Source organism: Bemisia tabaci, chromosome 5 (assembly GCF_918797505.1).
Source record: "Bemisia tabaci chromosome 5, PGI_BMITA_v3".
NCBI lineage: Eukaryota > Metazoa > Arthropoda > Insecta > Hemiptera > Aleyrodidae > Bemisia > Bemisia tabaci.
This window is the reverse complement of record NC_092797.1, coordinates 42,085,830-42,103,657: the sequence shown is the minus strand read 5'-3', so window position 1 is coordinate 42,103,657 and position 17,828 is coordinate 42,085,830.

The window sequence follows — 17,828 nt, the reverse complement described above, 5'->3', positions numbered from 1 at the left end:
TCCGTAAGCAGGTACCCTTGCGAGGAAAAAAATTCCGCAGCGAGGCGCACACGTTCACACGAAAAAAAATCTCGCTCATACTATTATTAGACAGCATTCTTTTACGTAACCTATTTTTTTCTATTTTACTGTCTTCTCAGTACACCCACAACTCAACCTCAGAGCATATTTTTTAATGACACGTTGAATTCTGAGTGATCTGATGGAGGCAGAGAGGTTTAAGGAACCCTCTGAAAAAGATACTGAAAAGTAACCATTAAAACACTTTGAATATGGATTGCAGTCATTTTTCAGAGAATGACGGTTTATTTATTTTCATTTTTTTGTTTTTGTTTTCTTTTTGTTTAGAGGAAGGATGGGTAGGTGCAAAAAAATGCCCCTTTGGGGTCACCACCTCCGGCTCCCAGCCCACGCGAATGTTGGTTAATATTTTCGATTTATTTTTAAAGGAACAACACCTGGTAACTAAAATTTTATCAGCGTACCATTTTCCTCTAGATTGTTTCATATTTCCACGTGAGATTATTGAAATTAGGTACTTATTAGGTACTTATTAGGTATTATTGAGATTAGTGAAATATTGAATAGGTACACTGGTAGAACAAAGTTCAACTTTCAGATTTTTTCCCCGGTAAGTCCCTCAGACCCTTCTCTCTGATTACCTCTACCGGAGTCCTGAGTGTTTTGTAGAAGAAATTCAATACTGGAGTTAGTCATTTCAATAATAGTGTGAAAATCAATGTGTACCACAAATTGTCATGTAATATTCTGACGTAAACACGATTCTTTCGAGATTACAGAAATCGTCGCTTCTCTCATGAAAAAAAACGTAACTCTACTTCAATGTAGCCAGATTATTCTGCGCAAATTGCATTAAAACCAGGATAATTTTGAAAATTTCTGACCGAAAAGTTCTCTAATTTTTCTTCTTGGACCCTGTTCCAGTGTCCAAACTCACAACAGGGCTGTACTCAACCCACCAATTAGCATAATTATTCTTAATCTTTATATTAATCTGTAAATCTCTGAATATTGTAAAATAGGTGAAATACTGAATAAAATCTAAACAAAAAAAATCTTCTGATCTCATACAGAAATCAGACAGATTTTCGACGAAAATTATAAAGGTTTACTCTCGTAAAAAGTTTAATTGTTTGAGTCAATTTTGCAATCTTAAAATGGAGTTACGTTCCTTCGTGCGAGAGACGATGAAATATCGCTTCAGTGCCCTATCTCCGTTCTTCTTTTCAACTGTATCCCTATAACTCACTGACTTGAATAAGTTTGAAATACTAACATTCTCATGAAAAACTGGCAGCTTTAACGGAAAGCTAAGGGGGGAGGAGAGGTTTAGAGGCGGAAGATGAGCGTGGCTTGCTTCAAATTACCCGCCCGAGAGCGTACTAGCAGCAACACGGTACTTATGAATGACAAGTGCCAATCTCTGGCTAATTTAAATAATACGCGACCCAGTCGGCACTCTCAGCAGTCCAGTTATCTCGCTATCCAAACGCCAAACGCCAAACGTTCAACGGTCTTCTCCCCTACCTCTGGCATCTTGAAGAAAAACGACGTATGGACCGTGGAAGGTTGCCAAATTTTTCCTGGTAAAACTCCCAATTTTCAGGAAAACTTGTGAATTTGCTCTTTCGAATATTTTCGAAAATTTTCTTCGCAATTTGGACCACGTTTAGCAGAAAGGAACAACGCCACATCCGTAATTGCCAAATTTAATTAAGCGATTTAATTTTTTAAATGCATTTTTTGGGGATTTTCGTGGGAATTTCAGTGAATTTTTAGCATAGTGTAAAGCGAATGCCTTAAAATTTTGAAAGAAATCCGCAAAAACGTTCTGTTGTAAAAAAGTAAATTGCCCAATTAAATTGAGCAATAGCTAATGTAGCTTGGTTCCTCTGTACTAAACGCGGTCCATTTATTCTTGACCATTGAAATTGCATAAACATAACCTCCGTAAATCCATAAAATAAATCGTCATCTTCCGGCAAAAGTATCACAAGCGCCATGCGACAATTCAAAATGTCCTCCGCCATTTCATTTTTTTACGGAGGAATTGCTCAACGAAGCTGTCCGAAACTTTCACTGAAATTTCTTTGTGCTTCCGATAAAAATCAGCGAACTTTTCAAACCATTCAACCAACAATTCCTCTGTAAAAAAATAAAATGGCGGGGAAAATTTTAATGGCGCATGGTGCTTGTGATACTTTGGCCAGTAGGTGACGAATTATCACTGTTTTCGAGGAAACTTGGCAATATTTTAATTTCGATACGGCTTTCTGCCTTTAGTACAGCAGTCTTGTGGCTCTGCTCTTGGCGCAGCGCCTCGGCACGGAGCGCGGGCAGTCCGTCCCGAACCGAAACTTTAGACTTGACTTTGAAAGGTCATTGTGTCCACCTCTCCTCACCGGCTGGTCATCTCGAGGCCTCACCCCGCCGACAGGAACACGAGCCGTAAATTTTTTTTATTATTGCGAAAACGGGTGAGGTGCCTCATCCTTCATTGTTTTACGTGTCTTCCGTCGATAAAATTTTAACAGGCACGTTTACATTTACCTACATTTTAACGCTGCTCGCCATTTTACCCGTCTGCAAAAGTGTATGTTTGCACTGTTGCTCGTCAAGTTTTCATCGCTTATCATCCTGAAGCTCTAACCGAGGCGTTTTTATGCTCGCTCTGACAGACCGCACATGCAAATACTGCCATGATGAGAAAAAACGCCTTATGTATACTGCCGTGTTAAGGAAGAACGCCGTATGATCCGTCAGGCGTTGCCAAATTTCCCTTGATAAAACACGAATTTCTTGGCCAACTTATGAATATTTTTCTTCTAATTTTTCTTATAATTTTGCTCTCAATTCCACCGAAAAGTCCTGAAAATTTCAAGTGAAAATATCCATAACTTTCCCAAAAAATGAACACTTTATTGAGGGAAATGTGGCAACTCCCGAATGTCCATACGGCGTTCTTCCTTGGCACGGCAGTATAGTGGTCGTTGCCAAATTTCATCTGATCAAAAATGGATTTTTTGGCAACTTTCGGAAATTTTTCTCCCAATCCTCGCAATTTTTCAAAAAAATTTTTCGCAGTTATCTTCATGGAGGATTAGTCTTGAATTTTCTCAAAAGTAAATATTTCATCCGGGAAAATTTGGCGACATTTGAATGCTTTAACGGCATTTTTCTTTGGAACGACAGCATAAAAAAGAATTAAATGTGAGGAATCCCAAAATATGACGCAATTTTAATGGGATTGACGGCACGTCGACCTCACTGAAACTCGCTGACCCCATCCATCTTCATCGCATTTCGTCGTAGTTATAAAAACTCAGTTATGTCAAAAAGTAGAACAATCATCAAAAATTAATGAGGATGCGATAAATTAAGCTTTAGGACCCGTTTATTTTGGTTCCTTTTCAACATGAGACTTTTCCTTATTTTTATGGATATCAACAAACTCATATTTAATACTCCAAAAGCATGTCAGAGAGTGAATTTAATCGAGAGGTTGCCTAAAAACACACGAATGATAGAACTGCAGAACAAGTATATTGTAATCTGCACTAATTTTAAATAGTCATCAAGAAAGAGGGAGGTCTAAATGGCCACTGAAGGAAAATATTACATATGCTGTAGAGGCATTCAGACATTTGACCTGAGAAGACCAACAATTGAGATACAATCAATCCACAATGGAGATGTTGCATGTGTGAGGAATTTGCGATTTGACTATTGATTCTTTTGTAAAAGTTCGCGAGAAACACGATGGTGCCACTGGTTTTCTCTGAAATCGACTCCCAAGCTCAAAAAAAGCTCTCAAGTTGAGGCCAAAATGGAGGGGATATCCCACCCTACCCTGAGAGTCCATGTCTACATCAAGACAAACTCTCCATGCAAAGATAGGGAGCAAATACATTAGCACGGTTGCCGTGTTTTCAGTTTTGGAGTCCCCAAATAAAGTGGCAGCCCTGTCAATGTATTTGCTCCCTATCTTTGCATGGAGAGTTTGTCTCGATGTAGACATGGACTCTCAGGGTAGGGTGGGATATCCCCTCCATTTTGGCCTCAACTTGAGAGCTTTTTTTGAGCTTGGGAGTCGATTTCAGAGAAAACCAGTGGCACCATCGTGTTTCTCGCGAACTTTTTCATAGAAATCAACAGTCAAATCGCAAATTCCTCACTTATGCAACATCTCCATTCTGAAACAATTCAAAATTAGAAATAATGATAAGATTGAAAAAGAATGTAGTGCATTAACATGAAAAGAATAGTATGATAAATGCTAAATGTAGTTAAGTATGAAAAAGAGAGAGAAATTAAACATATCCTGAGGAATAAGAGTACTTGAAAGGATGGTAAGATAAAGATAGAGGAGGCTCATCCAATCATCGTCATGAGGATGAGTTTTTTTTATTATCATTTTTTCTCAGCGAAAAAACAGAGGGCATGAGCGAGTGAACAGCAATAAAAACCACGTTTCCATTTTTTAGCCGATGCAGTCATGTTGTATGTGATGAAGAAGACGGCGCAATGTTTTGATGTAATCTGTTACCGTTGGGTCGTTGGCCGCGCAGTCTTCGACCGATGTCGAGCAAAACCGCGCAACCGCGAGGGACTTTCCGTTGCAGATACGTGATTTTTCCTTAGCAGTCGTCTCCTCACTTGGCGTCGTCGGTACACACTGCACTGGCATCTTCGGCGCGTAAGACAAGTAGGAATTCTGAAGAGCAGTGTTGACTTATCACTGAACCGATCTTTCTTTTTTTTTTTTTATCAAAATAAATTAATAAATGAATATCTCGCTTTGAAAACTGATCAGCTCGAAAAAAAGAAGCCCGTTTTGTCGCAGGAACGCTCTTTGTAAAGTCATACGTTTTTTTTTTTTTTTTTTTTTATATTTATGCTTATTTTCTCTTTATACATTGGAGAGGTAGGCACGTATTCTTATTTCTTTTGAAATTTGCTCCTAAGAAAGGTTTAAAAACGGTTATGAAAATGGCTACCAAAAAAGCTACTTGAGCTGTTCTTCCTGGGGAGAGACGAAGGGGATGCGATGCCTATAAAAGAGTATCAGCAGGAATATATAGGTGGAGACGTATTGTGGAGCGCCAGAGAGCACTGTGGAATTGGCTCTTACGTATATACAATATATGTTTTTTAAGCCCTACGCTATTCTACTATGCCAAGGAAGAACGCCGCGTACGCCGTTAGGCGTTGCCATATTTCCTTTATTAAAAAACGAATTCAGAGGGAGAATCTTGAACAGTCTTCCTCAAATTTTTAAGTCAATTTTGTTCAAAAATAATCTAAATTATCTGAGAATTTCAAGGCAAAGAATGCATAAATATCTTCAAAAATACATGTTTTATCGAGGGAGATTTGATAACTCTTGAATATACATACGGCGTTTTTCCGTTTAGCATGGCAATTTTGCATTTATGTCTTTCTTTTCGAACTCTTCAGGTAGATATTACTGGTTTGTCGCTATCTTATTTCAGAACAGTCCATAAAAAAAAGAAGAAAAAAAAACATTCCTCCAGATCCAGGCGTGGTCCTCTCAATAATGGTCCACTATCAATGACTCCATTTCCGCGGGCCCGCCGTGAGGCTCCAGGACACGTAAGCATGACACGTGAAAATTATGAATCGGCCGTGGTCTCAGCTTCTGCACTCCGCATCACCAGTGGCGTGGCGTGCTTTGCGATATATCGATTGATCCACCCTTTAAACCTATTAAAGTGAATCGATAAATGGGGTGTTCGCAGCGAACACCCTGATAGTCGATTCTTTACCATAGCTTCAAATGGGAAAATATCGATAATCGATCATTCACGCCGCGCCACTGCGCATCACGGCCATGGCCAACGCACAGTGAGGCAAGTCGATGGGAAAAATCCAGCATAATTCGACAACTCTTAAAGCTCATAACTTCGTAAATACAAAACGTAGACGCTTGAAATCAATTCCATCGGTTTCCCCGTAAAATGTCCCTTTAGACGCACCCCTTAAAATTTATATTATGACAAAATAAACAATGAAATGTGCAATTTTCGTTCTCAATTTCATGTCCGACTTCTTTAAGGATGGTTGTACCGTGCGATCGTATTGCCACGGCGCGCGGCGTCCCGCGGTGCTTCGGAAGGCGCCGGAAACGCATTGCTACGGTTTTCGACGCCGCTCGCCGATCGGTCCAAAATAGCTTCCTGGTCGAGCGCCAATCAGCTAGGCCGCGTACGCAGGTCGCCTTGGTCAAGGTTACTGCCCCCGATTTTGGCCACAGCGGGCTGGCTGATTGTTGAGGCTTATGTCAGCACTACAACACTGAAAAAAAAAAAACACATAAGATCTAGAGTCCAGACTCTTAAAAACATCGACAAGAAAAAGTACTCTTGATTCAATCAGAATTTAGCCTAAATCAAGAACCAAGCCTCTTAATCTAAGCGGATTTCGTTTTGATTCAAGCAAAAATCCGATTGAATCAAGAGTATTTTTCCTTATCAATGTTTTCAAGAGTCTGGACTTTAGATCCAATGTGTTTTTTTCCAGTGAATGACTTGGAAATCGATATCGATGGCTTTTGAAAAAGTGCGTGTAGCATTTGAAACTTTTAGTTATCTCCGATTATGGTTAATTTTTCTCGAGGGAAGCTAACTATTTCCCGTGCAATTCGTTTTTTCTCAGATGAAAGGATGTAACTGCAATTCAACGTTGTCACGTCTACTCATTGATAGTACTTTTAGGAAAGTGCGGAGGATTTCTAACCGAAAATTTTGCTGATTTTTCTTCTGATCGCACGCAAAAATCAGCAAAATTTTAGACCAAAATTACAGAGCACTGTTATTATTACTGCATTTGCAATCATTACATACAATTATTATTTCTGTGAGGGGAAATTTTCAGCCGGAGCTGCAGTATTGAACTCAATGTATAATTTTTCGTGTTAAATTCTAAAGGAGGCATCTGAAAAAATGCATTTCTTTTCATTCTGTATCATACTTCATGATTTAAAATCATGAAAGTAACGCGTAACGCATAACTCATAACGCCTGAAGCGCGAGGCACTTTGGGGGATTGGCCTGTGAAGCGGTCAGGGGGATGCCTCCTAGTATCCTCACGATGGGAACGTATAATTTGCGATTTTAAAGTGTGAAAGAACGCCGATTTACCGAATAGCCACCTAATATTGCTGGCGACTTAAACGCACGGTAAAGAAAAAGCAACTCAGCAAATAGATCCTCAAATCATTAAAATATTCCCCTCGCATACAGGAGATCCCTACAAAAGGGCTAAAGAGAGTCTTAAATGTTATAAAATGCACTCATGTTAATGGGAATAATACCAACACGGCGAGACCGTTCTTAATAGTGTCACGGGTTAGCAAAATTTGCAAAAATAGAAAAAAACGCTACGGCAGGTAATGGACCACTAGACAAGGTACGAATTTAAACAATCTGATACATGTTTCTTAACAAGAATTTCACGTAGAACATGATTCGTGCAACGAAAATTAATGAAACCAACTCCTAAAGAAGATATTAACGTTTTTATTTCACATTGGTTACGAGAAATTTGAACTGCCCGCTCACAAGAAACTCAAAGCTCTACGTGAGTCAAATCGAGCACTACAACGGTTTCAGCAAGCCTCTCAGTCAAGCAATATACATTTCCCACCACGTGTTGTTTAAATTACAAGCAATTTGCTATAGCTGAGCCAGAGTGTCAAGATTGAGGTTGCCAGATTTTTATATAGCAGAGACTGCCATGATAACGTTCAGCGCTCGATGTGAATCACGTAGAGCATTGAGTTTTCATGAGCGGGTGGTTTGAATTCACGCATCAAGAATCACTAAATAGCTTCGTAAGGAGTTAATTTTTGTAATTTTCGTTGTGCGCATCGTGTTTTACGTGAAATTTTGGTTGATTGACATGTATCAGAATGCTGAAATTCGTACCTTGTCTAGTGGTCCATTGATTTTAAAATTTTATGGTGAAAGTTTTTTTTGCAGGAAAATTCTACAACCTTCTGTCTGGAAAAAAAACTTGACCTTTTCCTGCTCAACTCGATCCATGTGTGACATCCACTGATGTTAAGCGTTATTTAAAAGCAAGACCCATTTTTCTCTTAAAAGCTGTATTTATGCTCCCCGAGTTGTTGTTAAAAGGCCAAATGGAAAAGAGTAGCACGTGCACTGGACACGGGGCCGCGTTTTTTTTTTTTTTTTTTTTTGGTGGTCAAAAAAAGACTTACCTATGCACAAAGGAGATGAATTTTTAACACTGATGTGGTCCACTTTTTTGCAAATTAAAATCCCGCCTTCGAGATAGATCAGAATCAAGTTTCTGAGGGTTATAACTGTAAAGGCTATTCTTGGCTAGAGTAGTTTCCAAACTGTTATTAATCAAGTAATCCATTCGCGGAAAATAATTAAAACTTCCAATTCTAATTACTGAAAAAGTGTAGGAGGGCTCTCTCGCAATATATCAACAATTCCCAGACCCCCATCACATGGCACGCACATATCCGGCCAATTTTTCAAACGGACAAATTGCGCACGGGTCAGAATTTGCCGGAGTCTATCGGCGGAAGACTGCCCATATCCGAAGCGGGTCTACCGTTGCGTCGTGGCTATAAAGCGTAAGGATGTGCGGCCGGCGGTGATGAATGAGAGATGAGCAGGCACCGTGATACTATGGATCCGCGCACAGATGAATGGATGACTTGTTGACTGATTGACTCACTTGTTTGACTGACTGATTGACTCCGGAATGACAAATCGAGAGTAAGCTAGATTGTTTGGTCCAGTCGTCTCTCTGTTGTCAGACCGATACAGTCAAGAACACACAAATGCATGCGTAGAGGATTTCTCGAGGCTATTTGGCTCGCAAAAATCCTACAATTTTTTTCTATTTATGTTGAAAGCGCTGCAGGCTCTTCCACCTATCTCTTCCATCGGTGGTTTTTACCTCTAACTTTGGCCATATTTTTAAAAACGCAAACGGAGGACTTTTTAAAAATTACTTTCAAGAGAATAACTGGATCAGTACTCTCTTACTCATTAATAAAAAGATAACCCTCAAAACGGGGCTTGAAATCAATGGAAAAGCATAAAAACTCGGGTTAACGCTCATGAAATGTTTGCTTTTAATCAAGGGGAAAAAGGTTACCCTATCCGAGAAGCATTTGCTTCAAAAATGGACCGATTTATAATCTTACTTTGCGTGGGTGTATCGTGGCTCAATTTGGCCACCTCCTGCGCACACCTATGAAAATACATTTGCGTGCCCCACAATTGTCCTGAATTTTATTACGAAAGACCAGTAAAAATAGTATGAAATCATGTATTTCCTCGGCATATCCTTCGTCTTCTCTTCTTGAAGCTTCTAAGGAAATATCGCAAAAAGAAATGTACATTTTCTCATGGAAATTTTCAGCAGCGATCATAGTGTTGAGCTAAAAATACAGAACTTCACGTAAAATTTTGAAGGCAGTGCGTAAAAAAATACATTATAATTATGTTCCTTACTTCCTTGTGAGTTAAACGTATAATATTTGAGTCTAATGTGTGAAATAACACCGATCCACCGATTAGCCGCCCAACATTGCCGGAGACTTAAACGCAAGGATAAGAAAAAGCACTTTAGTGAGTATTCGCTTAAATCATTACAAATTCACGTAACATAGTCTCCTCGCATAGATTATACCCCCAAATGCCCCTTAAGAAAGGATCTTCCGTTTAATAAATTGCACTTATTATAATGAGAATAATACCGACACGGCGGCGAGGCGAGACTATACTCAATTACACGGACTAGCATGAGCAAAAGTGTTCACATTAAAAAGTAACTCATCGTCGGATCAATATCCAAATATCTTTCCGATCTTTTTTGTTTTGGCGAGCCACCGCTAATAACACCGTCTTCAAGGAAGATTAAATAACTTGTCTTCGATGTGGAGACAGCTTCTGAAAACGTTTTAAGACGTTGTCTTACACGAGAAGTCAATTTTTTCTCCACGCCTCAAACCTGTTTCCGATAATGGACTCGCCGGCTCTCGGTCGACTGCATTCTGTGAGCACACGAACAAGATGTCTTTAGCTTTATTTCATTTCCATAAATTAATCCTTTTTTGTCGCATTATTCATTCAATTAGTCACAATTAGTCGTGCATTTCAATCGATTTATGAACAGGCCCACACGAGCCTCGAGGCTTAATTATTATTCGATAATAATCTATAGGTTAGTTCTGATCATTATATCAATCACCTAATTTTGGAACCACGTATCTCAATTTACGACGCTGCATTCTTCCCGTTAAGTACACTAAATATTTTAGTCGGAAGTATTTGAGCAAAAAGGAACCGTGCAAGAATGAAGAAAGTCAAAACGAACTATAAAGCATGCAAATCCAAAGTAAGCGATTTTTTTATTCAATTCATTTGTACCAATAAAGAATTATTATTTACAATTCATAAAATATTACACGAATCGAAAGCACTTTGTTTACACTGATAAAAATGCGTACAAGTGTTCTTGTGCTACGTTTGGTTAATATAGGAGGTAAAACACAAACCACCTTTATGTGCTGATTTTGGTACACTTTTCGGTGAATTTAGCGCAGAAAACAATGGAGAGACCGGGAAACCCCAGAGTCAACCGAAGGCTTGGGTTGTTTTGTGTTGTATCTCCCGTAACAACCAAACTTTAGTGTTGAATTTTCTCTCTGTGTTGGCCCTCGGGCAATTTGTAATTTCTAAAAGGTAGGTTCTAGCAGAATGCGGTAGAATCTAAATTCTTACATGCAGGTACTCGTTTCCATTATGAACAGAGCGAGAAAGTGATTGTGTTGCAACGAAGATGACTTGTATGTGTGCCGCAACAAGTCTTATTGCGCGATGTATCGTTTTGTTCGCGTTTGAAGTCACCATACATCTTCATTTGAATAATGATTAATGTTCGACTTCTAATTTCTATTCTAGTGAGTGTCGTGTGATTTTTCTGATATTAATCAAGATATCACTAGCCGCACCTTGTAGTCTATTCAGTTATACTCTCCACGCTCCCTACTGTAATTCTCCATCGATGTCTCGATCACCTCTGTTCAGCCCTGATTTTGTGCCCGAGCCCGTTAAGTGTACTCCTTGAGACTTTCGTTGGTGACTATTCTATGGTGTTACTGCAAAAATGCATATCTAAGTTTCCAATACTATAGACTTCCTGTCATAATTCATTTTTAAATGGAAAAATATTGAACAACACGGTTGAAAACTTGCCCAATTTATCATCTGTATCTGAAGAATATTCTGAGAAAATGTCAAGCAAAAGTGTTGGTTCGTTTCTCTTTGATAAAAGTAAATGAGAGCAGATACTTTAAAACACCGCGAATGAGACGCACTTTTTTGCGATTTCGCCGTCATGGTGTGGTTTGCACGTGAAATTTTCTTTAAATTTGGACTCTGAGGTTTTTCATTTATCCAACAATCAATTACCAACTTCTTGGCAGGAACTAGTTGAAAATGATCACATTCAAGAAATGAAAATTTTTATTTTTTTCTATGATTTTTAGTATTTTTTTGTCAATATTTTTAATGATGTATAGTTGTAATAATCTGTAATTTATTTATAATTCCTTCACTCCTGAGTAAACAGAGTTGACGTCATTTTATGGAATTTTCCCAATTACATCAATCCTTGTCGAATTTCCTTTCATACCTCGTTTTTTAGCGTAAAATGCTGACTAAAAAGTTAGAGTCATTTTTCTGCTCTGGAGGAAAATCAAAAGAGATTTCAAGGCGTTATGAAATTTTTTTTCAGAAAAAAAGTTTAAAAAAAGGAGGAAGTTAGGCCATAAGAAATGCAGTTAGGCCGATTTTGAATAAATCGTCGTTTTTCGGGTATTTCCAATTCATGGTTGTAAAATTGACTAAAAAAATTCGATTTTTTACAAAAATGTCCCTGTGCAATTTCCGTCCTAAATGTTTGTGATTTTTGCACAAGACTAGATGAAAAATCAGTGAAATTTTCTGTCAGGAATGCCAAATATTCTGCAGCTAAAATTGCGATTTTCGGAAGGAAATTTGGTAACATAGCAATGTAGTTCCGTTCTCTAGTAAGGCGAGGGAGACGACGAAATCTGTACATATACTTCATTTGAGACATATTTTTCATACACTCACTCGAGAGGTCACAAACTTGGCGGTCGAGTTCATTTCGAGATGTTCATCCACCTTGTCCTAATTTAAAATAATTGTCTGGAGCTCCAACGCGAACGGCTCGAGTTTTCAACGGTTCAGGAGTTCTTACACGCGCCGGGAGCGTGGATTACTAGATTAAAATTTTCTGGAAGAAAGAAACAGTTCCGGCAATCTCGCATGCAATTCTCAAAGCAAGATCTGACCTGCGAAAGAAAGGATAACTGTAACACTTCCATATGTACTAGCGGACAATTGTATTCCAGAGCGTAATAGAGGCGTCGAAATGTTCTTATTCGCATCAAATTAATATTCATTATTTTTTGTACCCGTTATATGCCTCTCTTGCCAAAGTTGAAGTCAGAGATGGGAATTACTGTTTCCTGACAGGGGAGTGTAGGAGGTTTCTCTGTAAATCCGCTCGTTCGTCGGTATTCTCTCACTATTGCGTGCTGTGTTCTCTTTGAAACGTATGATTTTGACTGAGAGTCGTTGTTTTACGTTTCCTCCATTCAAATAAAGGGTGAATGATGAGAAAAGTCTCTTGGGATGTTGCAGATGAGCCTGTCATCTTTATCCCACGTCTTATCCACGTAATCCCAAAACCCTCTCAGTGTAATGGCAATAAAAATATTTTTCAGATGCAATACAAGCGCTGTTCAAATACATTTCAAAATCGTCTTTTACCATTATTTTACGAAATAACTCTGCATTTCGTCCAATTATTCCACCCAGTCACTTGTAAATGTATGTAAATGTGTTTAATGACCAGATGATACTCTATTTTGTAAATTGGTAATGCGAAGAGGAAATTAAATCTACAGGAAATGAAGCAAATTCCGAGTCCTATTTTCGCAGATGAGCCCTGATCAAGTTCGATAATTATAGCGAATGTGATAATAATATATGGTTATGAGTGATGATACTCTCTCAAAGCTATCAGCCAGAAAATCATCTGAAAGCACAATAAAAAGGCGCATAAAAATGTCGAAGCTTCCGAACTTTAAGAATCGTATTTGTGTGGTTCTCATAGGCTGGATTCATAATACTGGAGACTTTCCATAGGCCTTTTTGCGTGAAATCACGCGGATGTTACCACCGTGGTATAGAATGTGCATCAGATATAACACTAAGAGGGCCTCTTCCGCTTCAAAAACATACTATTTTCTCGAAATGCTCAAAAGTGAAATTAACGTAACCTGGCGGCTAAGACAATAAGTTATATAGCCAAGAAATGATTGCGGAGTTCATAAAATACCAGCAAAGAATGCGCTGAACGAGAGGGAAAATTTACTTGGTCAGAAGGGCTGGAAAGTGAGTAGGATGGCCAGGTCAGCGATTCTATTGTTTTGGTCGACCGGAAGACAATGATTACGCCCAATCCACCTGTTTACTTTTGCGTAAGCGTCAAGAATCATCGCCGGAAGTCTGAATTAACTGATTACAATCGAGGTTCTGTCTAAAACAAAATGCATCGCTCTTTCTGCTCGACGGACCGAGGTTTGCTTTGCGTGATCTCACCTAAAACTTAATCTCATTGTGCATTCCGTAACAATTTTCGTATTTGCTCATTGTCTCTCGCAAAGGTCATCACCCAGGATGTCAATCATGGATCTCATTGATCTCTCGGTGTATTCTCATTTTCAGAGACATATCGATGGGGAAAGGGCGAAACCATGTATTTCCATTGCGGCGTTTCAGGATGTCCGTTTCTATTTTTTCGACGATAAACAGGCCATTTTTATAGCTGAAAATCAATAAAATTTTAAGAAATTACATTGACTATTTATTTTTAAAAAAAAAATTAATAATATAAAGAATAACACAAGGTCTGCAACGTCGCAAACGGAGATGTGTGGTTTCGCGCTTTGGCCATTGATGTAAAACAAAATTGACGTACAAAACCTTAGTGAGAAACTCAAAATATCGATTGAATCGACTTTGATTCAATACTTGCATCGGTACATAATTGCTGATTATTGAAATTCATGGATGAAGGTATAGACAAAAAGGACGAAGGGAAATGGAGCAATCCTATTGCTTGAAATGGGTCGTAGTCAGGGAAAAATGGAGAAAATGATCGACTAACCGTAGGGTCTCTCGAAGAGTTGTCATTCCAACCATCCGCTTCCACCAATAGGGTCGCTCCATTTTCTATTTGTTTTCTTTGCTCATCGCTTCGTCTATCAAAGTCAATAATCAGCCCGTTGGTAAAAAAAAAATAAAAAAATAAAAGAAAACTATTTTGATGAGCGAAACAAAGCACCGCGTTGACGCCAATATGGTATCAACAGTGCACCGTGCGTTCGTGAATTAAACCAAAAAAGTCTGGAGATTGAACGTGGTAGCATGGAGACTTCACGCGGGAGTAGAAAAAACGCCGGGTCCCAGATAATGGCCGTAGTCCATCTCAACACATAAGTTTTCACAAATGGTAGACGCACAAGTCGTAAAGACAATAAATTTTGCTAACATCCCTGTTAAAAACGACCATATAAGGGAATAAAACATGGCGATACGTTGATGCTAATATGGTGCCAACATATTACTCCACTCGTATTATTTCTTACACGTTCCAACAAATTCGCCTTCGATATCTCGATAGGATATGTGAGGGCCTTAGAAGCAATAATAGTTGCACGCCGCATTTCAGCCACGATTCCTTCGTCTGTTCATAGCTGTAGCGGGTTAATATACTTCACTCTCGATGTGTCTTCCTCGTTCCGATCAGTTCGCCTTCAATATCTCGATAGGCAATGTGAGCGGCTTGGGAGCAGTAATAGTTGCTCGCTACATTTTTTCCATGTTCACTCGGTTGCTCAGTACTCGGTATGTGAAACAATGTTACTTTCCGTTATTACCTATCGTCTACTTGCTCTATTGCATGAACTAACATGGAAATATATTCGCTCCTCTGCCGTAAGGGCGTATCTCTAATTCCACATGAGCCCCGGAAAGCATAAGATTATACGAAGAACAGGGCTTACATGGAAATTTAGATACGCCCTTACGTCAGAGGGGCGATGATACATTGGTTTCATAGTTGTTTCTTAATGGCCAAGTTCATACCATATTGCAGGTAACGATGCCAAATGTCACCAAGATGTTTATCTTTAGTTCTTAGTTGAGTTAGTATCTTTAGTTGAGTACGCTTGGTGATCAAATTGGAGGAGGTAAAAGTAAGAAGCGAAATATTTTGTCTTCGCTTAACGTTCAACAAAATTTTAATTTATGCATAGAGATGAATTTTACAATCGAACATAAATTGGATTAGGTATATTAGGGCCTTTTAAAAATTGCGGCCGAGATGGTCGTAGATACAGCACCGATACTGCCGTGATGAAAAAAAAAATCGTATGAGCATTCGAATGTTGCCAAATTTCCTCTCAAATAAAACTTATATTTGAAGAAATTTATGAATATTTTTACTTGAAATTTTCAGACTATTTAGATCAGATTACGAATAAAATTCTCTGAAAAATTAGATGAAAAATATTTACAAATTTTCCCAAAAATTCTTGATTTGTCGAATAAAATTTGGCAACGTCAGAAGGCACATACGGCGTTCTTCCTTAGCACGGCATCATTGATGTAAGAAGAAAATCGGCGAGAGAATTCTGGGTGACCGAGATTTATGAGTTTTTCCTCTTATTTAATTAGACCAGACCTAAAAGAAGGACCAGGCTCAGACTTTATACCAGTTTCAGACAGGCTATGCTGAGGCCCAAAGAAGGCGGTCCATCGGCCAGTCACTTTGGCCGATTGACCAGAATTTTTAATGACTATTTTTAAATAATTGTCTTCGCTGGCCATCGCTTCTATCATTTGCCGTACGCTCGCAGTCCGTTTGAACTCTCAAAGATACTCTTGGAATAGCTATACTCTGAAAATATTGCGATTTTTATCTGTATCTCTTCTCAGAGACGCGAGAAATGAAGACACTTTAGTGAATATATGTTCATCTTTGAGATGAAGTAGCATAGAGGGTTTTAAGAGTTAATGGATGGAATTCGTCGATTAAGTTCCATTAAATTATTCTCAGTCTCAAACAATCTATTTTGATTGAATTAGTGTACAAGGAAAAAACAACCTGGCGCTTAGCCCTAACACTTCAGGTAAATTAGCGCCAACCATGCACAGGTTATGGTGTTGAGCTCCACAGCTTTAGGGTCCAGCCTTATTACAGCCTGTAAGTGTAAAGTCTAGGGCTCAGTGCTAAGTTTTTTCCCCGTACAATTCTTTAGATAAGTAAATATTGGAAAAGCTAGGCGTGGAAATGAACGGATGCCTGAGACAACTTGTCAGTTTTTGACAGAAGGACGTATCTGAATACCCACTTGAGCTCTGTTCTCCGCATAACCCCATACTATCCGAGGCTCATGTTGAAATACTGATACGCCCTTACGTTAGAGGAGCGACGAAAATAGTGCAACTTTGTAAAACCTTTCTAGCTCAAATACAATATGCAATCCTTTCGACTCGAGAATTCCTGAAGAGTACTCCACACCAAGTCACCAACTACCGATCTTCCTAAAATCTGCAGACCCTTTTGCCTTTTTCTCTACATCTCTTGATATCGAGGCGAAGGTAATTTGAGGGGCTTGGAGGACAAGACGCATAAGTGCAGTTTTTGCTACTTCGAGAAATACATGTTTGAAGTTTCACAATTACATAGATCCTTATGGCAGGAAGAAAGTTCAAACTGACTTAAGATGCTTAAAAATTGGAATATGGGAGCGAATTGTCCATGGAATATGCCTTAAGACTAGTTTTACTTGAAATCATTAATATCTAAATGTTTTCAAAAACTGCACCATTGCGCCTTGTCCTCCAAGCTCCTCATTTCTACCATCCATGGTTCTCAGATCTGAAATTATGCGCTGGATATCCAGCACTGGAATACCAATGAATTCCTTAATAACGATGACTCATTCGGGAGACTTGGCGATTATTCATGCGGGCATCCTGCCTCAGGAAGGCGACGACGTACCCAGGGAGCGGGAGCTTGGAGCCGCCAAAAATGGCATGTTTCATTAACAGCAGAATCACGCGTAAACCGAGACTAAGACCAGAAGCACGACCCGGCTTCTTAATCATGCATTCCTCCGTTTAGCCGTAGTCAAACCGCCACAATAGAATCGATTGAGAAGATGGGTAACCGCTGTATCAGCTTTTTTGAAGGCTCATTAATTCGTTTTTTGCAATTTTACTGTCGAATTACCACCGCTGACCAACTTACAGAATTTTTCGGCGCATGGTACACCATTTTGACCGCACTGCAAAAAAAAACCACATTGGATCTAGAGTCCAGACTCTTGAAAACATTGGCAAGAAAAATGACTCTTGATTCAATCAGATTTAAGCTTAAATCAAAAGGAAATCCGCTCAAATTAAGAGGCTGGCGCTAGGTTCTTGATTTGGACGTATTTCTATCAAACGGAACTATGTGCATTAAGACATGAGCCTTGAGACCCATAAGAATACATGCATAACAGGGCTCACGTCATAATGCACATAGTTCCGTTTGATAGAAATACGTCCATTTAAGCTTAAATCTGATTGAATCAAGAGTATTTTTTCTTGTCGATGTTTTTAAGAGTCTCGACTCTATATCCAATGTGTTTT